The sequence below is a fragment of the Henckelia pumila genome, chromosome 3 (genome assembly GCF_033568475.1).
Source record: "Henckelia pumila isolate YLH828 chromosome 3, ASM3356847v2, whole genome shotgun sequence".
Classification (NCBI taxonomy): Eukaryota; Viridiplantae; Streptophyta; class Magnoliopsida; order Lamiales; family Gesneriaceae; genus Henckelia; species Henckelia pumila.
Window position 1 is genome coordinate 154,018,793 of NC_133122.1, and position 7,566 is coordinate 154,026,358.

The following is a 7,566-nucleotide window of genomic DNA, read 5'->3' on the forward strand; positions in this document are numbered from 1 at the left end:
AAAAAATAAAAAGTTTAAAAATTAAAAAATATCATTAAATTTAATTTCAAATATAGATTTATAATATTTAAGACAAAAAAGAAATTATTCTCACAAGTTTAAATTTATTAACTTGTAATTAATTAATATTTATTAGTTAAAAAACATTATAATGATTTATTTTTATACTAAACATATCATAATAAAATAAATTCATTTCAATCCAATAATATTACACATTCAAATTATGGATAAAATATTAATTATTTAATATAATAATATAATTATATATTATTAATATTACATATATATTTTATATTTATATATATACATGAATATTTTAAATTTATATATATATAATACTTTGGTGGGGCGGGTTCGGGGCGGGTTTGGCCAAACCCGAGACCCGCCTCGGACCCGCTTGTGGACCCGCTTTCACGGGTCTAGACCCGCACCGTTGGGGCAGGTTTGATGCGGAACCCTCCCCATTGCCATCCCTAGACACAATTACTTCATTCTCTTGACAGATATCAGAAACTGATTCCATAAGTAGCGCAATCTGTTCATCCAAGATACTCAAAGAGTTGATGCGGCTTTCTAAGAACTTATTTATCTATGTCTGTTGTCGCGCGATGTTCTCCAACTAAGCCACACAATTTTCAGAACGCCCTATACACTTTTCTTGATACTCTGGTGGTTGGTTCGCAAAATTTTTGGGGTTAAATTCTGGAGGATATTGGTGACTCCAACCCTGCAGTGAAGGATCACAATGTCAATGGTAGTTGAAATCCGCCATATCATTTAACATGTGCATCGCACTGTTATCATCTCTTCTGAACAAGTGACTGCCAGTGGCTAAAGCTCCATAATCCACCCAACTTCTTGTTATCTCATCCAATCCACCATAAAAAATCTGCACTAGGGTGTAATTCGAAAAATTATGGCATCGAAAGTTGTTCGCCAAATCATTGAATCTCCCCCAAGCAGCATAGAAAGGTTCCAAGTATTGTTGACCAAACCTTGTGAACACCTGTCGATGATCCATCTCCAAGTACCTCACAAGTAAAAAACAATAAAATTAATAATAAATAAATAACAATAAAAAAATCTAATCTCAAGCAAATAATCTATCATAATATTAACTAAACAGTCCCCGGCAACGGCGCCAAAAACTTGACCGGCTAAATCGGTGTGATATGAATCTACTGGCAAGCGTACAAGGTCAAGTAATAGTAAAGTCGACTGAGAGTTCAAGTATCGATCCCACAGGGACTGTATTCAATTCTCAAAAATTAATTATTTAGCTTAATCTAGACAAAATCATAAAAAGCAATTTGATTTAAATAAAATAAGAATTTATAATAAAAAATGCTTAAGAAATAATAATTAAAATGGTTGAAAAGAAAATTTAATTAAAATGAGACAACCAAGACACATGTAGGTACCGAATAAATCATGTAACATGTAGTCGATTCAGGACTCAGATTTAATCTTAAATCACGGGAATTCTCCTAACTTGTTCGAAAGTCTATTTCTAGAACAATCAAACCTACTCAAATATTGACGGATTAATCTTTCGTAATTCTAATCAAATTTGAATGCATTAAAATATTTGTGAAAATTCAGTTAACACCCAAACCGCACAATAAAACCGAATTCTATTTCTAGTCGGTTTTACCATGTGTTGATTATCAAAGTGATCAAAATCAATCCCTCCTCTGTCGACTTGGAATCGATTAACATGCAAGCAAACAGTTGATCAGGTTATTCACAAGACATATATAAATCTAACAATCAATAAAATAAAATCAAGTCTGAAAAATCTCAAACAAACATCCAAGTTTTCTATATTAATTTGTTCGGTCCAATCACACCGTCTTGGTTGAAAACAAACTACTCAATAATTGAAAATAATAATTCAAAAATAAAAATAAGAAGAAAAGAAAAGAAAAGAAAAGAAAAGAAAAGAAAAGAAAAGAGAAATCTTCTCTCTCAAGCCTTGTAGCCTCCTCCCTTATGTTGTTCACGATCTGGAACTTCTAAACCCTCAAAAATATGATATATCTTCTATTTATATGGTCTGAAACTCATACCAATTAATTTCCTTCTAACACAAGGACTTTTTCGGAACAGTCTGACGCCAGAACTCGCGCTCAAGCGAGTGGAATTCTCGCTCGCGCGCGCAATGAAAAGTAGGTTTCTGGAGTTGTAAATCGTGCGCGCGCGAGTTAAATTCTCGCTCGCGCGCCACACAATTTCTGCTGCAAATGACGATTTTAAAAAATTCATATCTCTAGTTCTAGCCGTCGGATCGAGCTGAAATTTGGACACCAGCTTTAAAACATCTTGATCTTCATTATTAACGGTAAAGATCGGATTTGGATCTCTAAAATTAAATATGAATTTTTGACCAAGGCTACTCCGTAATTCATTCTTCAAAAATCCATTTCCTAAAAAATCAACCGGGAGAGTGAAATACACACACATTCACTAAAACACATAAAAATAATATGAATGCACACAAAATAGACATAAAAATATCACAAACTAATGCATACAAAATGCACTTATCAGTATGCATGTTCATTCACATCGTGCGAATAAACCAAGATGTCATCAATGAACACAACCACAAACTTGTCTAAATACTCCCTGAAGGCCCTATTCATCACATCCATGAATACATCCGGTACATTAGTCAACCCAAATGGTATCACTAAAAACTCATAATGCCCATACCTGGTCCTGAATGCAGTCTTGACTATATCCTGATCCTTAACTAGCATCAGGTGATATCCAGATCTCAAGTTAATCTTGGAATAGACTGAAGTACTCTGCAACTGATCAAATAAATCATCAATACGAGGAAGAAGATACTTATTCTTGATGGTCACGTGGTTCAACTGACGATAATCAATACACAGTCGCATAGACTCATCTTTCTTCTTCACAAAGAGAACAGGCGCTCCCCAAAAAGATACACTAGGACAAATGTATCCCTTATCCAAGAGGTCCTGTAACTGATTCTTCAACTCACGCATCTCTGACGGAGCCAGACGATATGGTGCTCGCGAAATAGGCAAAGTCCCTGGCATCAACTCAATACCAACACTTGAAACTGGGAGACCCCTAATACCAACACTCTCAGTAGACAAATCAACTACATAGATGAGGTAGTTTTTCCCACCAGACTTCAGAGCTCGACAGGCTCTCAAAGCGGATACCAGAGGAATCGCAGGTCGCGCTCCCTCACCATAGAAAAACCAGTTGTCACCACCAACCACGTGAAACTGTACAAGTTTCTGATAACAATACACTGGAGCTCGGTAAGTGGTCAACATATCAATTCCCAAAATGAAATCGAAGTCCTCCATTTCTAATAACATGATATTCACTGACAACACATTATCCTCAAACTCCAAGGTACAACCCAACATTAGACACTTAGCCAACGCGACTGACCCGTCGGTGTAAAACCATAAAGTACTACGTCTAGGTCAATGTATGGTAACTTATGATTCTTGAAAAATTGAGCGGATATGAAGGAATGAGATGCATCAGTATCAATAAGAACAAAAACAGGTATACCGCATAAAATAAAAGTACCTGCGATAACCCTCTCATACTCTTCCATTGTCTGATCATTTCTCAATGCAAACACCTGACGAGAAGTACAATGTCACAGATTGGAACCTCCTGTATATTGACCTGGGGGTCTCTGCTGTACGGTAGCCTGAGAACCAGAACCAGATCCTCCAGATTGTTGACAATCTTTATTCATATGGCCAATCTCCCCGCATCAGAAACATGCTCCTGCAGCTTTGCGACACTTGTTATTCGGATGATTTTTACCACAATGGTCACACTGACCCTTCCTTCCAAAATGCATCACTCCCCCAAATCCGGAGGAATAAGAAGAAACAGACTTTTTGAAGGACTAAACACAGGGACCCACAGAACTCGTGGGTCTAGACGAAGGAAAAGATCTGTTACGGTGAATTTTGTCCTCCACCTGACGGCATCGACTAACCAACTCCTCATAGTTCATGTCATCACCAACAGATACACGGTCATGGATTTCTGGATTAAGATCCTGGAGAAACAGATTATATTTCGCCTCAGTACTGTTAGAAATCTGAGGAAAATAGGGAAATATCTCAAAGAACTTCTGTTGGTACTCATCTATTGACATCGAGCCCTTCCTGAAACTCAGAAATTCACTAGCTTTCGCCTGTCGGAGTGAGGGAGAAAAATACAGCTTATGAAACGTTGTGCAAAACTCTTCCCAAATATCAATTCCTCGTGTTTTGATGAAAGGTGTATATGTAGACCTCCACCATTTTCGAGCACGCCCTTCTATCAGAAAACTAAGAGTTTCCATCTTCTGCACGCCTGTGCGAAATTCCTTAAAGAAGTTCTCCATGCGTTCTAACCAATTCTCTGCATCTCTGGAGAATCGCCTCCAACCAATAGTTTAGGACTCATCTGCTTGAATTGATGCATACTGAAGCGTCTACAATTATCATGGCGATGGTGATGATGGCCCCGACGATTCTCGCGATTGTCCTCAATGCCCCAGCGTCCACCCACGCTACCATGGCTACTTTCATCATCATATCACGCCATCTATACTAGGATTTAAAGGTTAATCCCAAGGCAAAATCTAGATCCCAAGATTTTTATGCATGCTCTGATACCATAAATGTAGTGACCCGCACCGTGATCACCTACTAATCAAGATCTTAGGAATGCAATTAACTTAAATAAACAAAATCAAAGTTAATCAGCGGAAACTAAAAATATAATCAACCCAAGAGAAATAGATCTGAAATAGTTATACAACCATATCGAAAGTCTGCATCCACAATACAAACAAAATACTTAACCCCCCCCCCCCCCCACTGGAACCTATCTCCACCACTCCTGTCATCCTACAACTACGATCTCCTAGAGCCTCCTGCTCCATCGAGTCTGAGACCTGCCCCGTGGAATAGGATGTCCAAAAATAGTACGAGAACGTAAGAATAAAACACTCAGTACGAGATTATGAGTATACAAATATTATATGTTTATGTAAGCAAGTGTACGGTTACCAAGACTCAGGGTCAAGAAATACTGCTCACTGACTCGGGCCCCAGGTATATAGCACTCTGTGTCATCGCACCACGAGGTGGCTCATATACCTAATGTGGATATAGGTAACCTAATCACGAGTCCACGTGTCCAACCATCCACTACACATAGGGTGAGCACCCTACTACTGACTATCTCAAGGATATAAGCTCAATATGATCATGCATGAAGCATAATAACATGTCATAATATATGCAGATAAAATCATGTCATATAATCAATGCAACACATAATATATGCATACTCAATCAGGTTATCTCGAACAGTACTATCATACCTTAATTATACTAGGCAAACTACACTAGCTCCAAGCCTATATTCACAAGATTACTATATCACTAAACAATATCTAATAGTCTTAACTTAGCTAATAGATACTCCCAAACTATTTATAATATCTCGAGTATACCTCTGTCCATCCTTAGCCCTTTACTGTCGACGACCTCAGAACTTGGCCACTACTCCACTACGACCCCTGGACGCCTCGCCAAGCCCTAACCCTCGATAACTAAGGCTAGGAAGCCCCTAACCCCCCAAGAACCGAGAGAGAAATTGTATGAATTTGCAAGGAAATGATATCTCAAACCCTATATTTATATGATGAGATTGGAAGCTCCGAACGCCTGATCGGAAGCTCCGATCTTGCATGTCAACATCGCAGAAATGCAACAATCGCAAGCTCCGAACTCCTCTTCGAAAGCTCTGATTCTGTTCGGAAGTTCCGAGCGTAGCTTCCAAACTAATCCGTCAAATTCTTGACCCTTTGACCAATTTGACATCCTAGAGTCGATTTCTTAGTCTGTTTGATCAAATTAAAGTCTCTTGATCATATAAATTGGAACTGGGCTACTACATGTGGAGTTCTCCCGCAGCCTCTTTAGACAAGATGCTGGGAAGATTTTGGAACCAGGGGAATTCAGAAGTTTTGAAGGACGGGGAACGATCGAAAGGGGTTTAGGGTTTTTGGCAGAGGAAGTTTTCTTTTTCCCTTTACCTTTCGGGTGCGAGATGGAAGCATAGAGAGGGGGAGGTGGAGACATTTGTGGTCTCTCTGTGATTTGAAAGGGAGAGTGGGTAGAGATAGAGCGAGTATCGCTCGAACCCCCGCTCACTTGCTCGTCGGCAGGTGAGCCTTGAGCATTTGCTCCAGAGTGGATGAGGTGCCAGTAGACATAATTATGAGATAAGGAGACTACGAGTGACTGTCAGAGAAAGAGAGAGCAGAGTTGGATACCGGGTGTTGGGAGCAATCGCAGAAGCTAGAGAATTCTTGAGAAAAACGATGAAGTGAATAAAGCGGTCGAGGGGTGAATAAATACCATAGTTTAGGGTAATCTGGGCTGTTGAAATTTGAATGGATAAAGGAGATTGGGAAATCGTGCGCGAGAAGATGGGGAGACGTCTGAAAAAGTTCTGACACCCGCGTTTCGAGGAAGCAGTTATGGCTGAGATCAGGCTCGCTGTTGGAAAACGGTGTTCAGATCAATCAGAATTGATACCCGCTGCAGCGGAAGTTTTAAAATTTTATATGAAACGATTCCATATCATTGGTATCAAAACTTTACGATTAAATTGTGCGTGTAAAAATTAAATAACAATTAAATTTTTACCTTGAATCTCGAAACGAGATTATGGACACCAACAGATAACTCTGCTCTTGTTGTATATCCCAAGAACTGATGGACGGACAATTCTTCAATCAGGTCCACGAACAGAATTCAAATCCCTCTGATAGATTGCACTAGAAAATCTATCAGAAGTTTCTACGAAAAGAATTAACGAATTTGATCCGTTAAACCAGACTGCAAATTCGAAATTCACAGACTGGATTTCAGAGAGAAAAACACAGAGAGGGGGGCGGCCACTCTAGGTCTCAAAACCCTAGTGTTCGAAAATTATGAGACCTTGTGTCTAATTTCTGCACTGCAATAACTTATTTATAATGTGGGCTGCTAACAGCTTAGGGCCCATTAGTCATAAGTTAAAGCCTGACAAGCAAAGCCTGCAATTCAGAAATTAATATAAAATTCATCGTGACTCAGATTGATAAACCAATTTCACCAATGTGCACAGAAACCATTTCTGCATCTTTTAAAGTCAAGATAAATTTTCTGAATCCGAATTCAGTGATTTCCAAAAATGCCCATCCCTATGTCATTTTAGAAAATCTTACTCTTCTACTCTAATATAAGAAGTTCTACTTCTTTGTTCATTAAATTTAACTCTTTAAATTTAACTATTTCAACGGGAATTAGAAATCCATTACTTGTGTGACCCTCAATGGTTCAGGGATACAGCTAGCCGTGGGCTCACAACTCCTTGCGACTCGGAACAACAATTTCCGACTTGCCCATCGAATCATGGTAAGAGCGCCTAGCAACATCGTCCCATGATTCCCTAGGTATCACTGATAGTGCCTGCAAGAACCAATAGATTTTGGTTAGCGTACAGTAC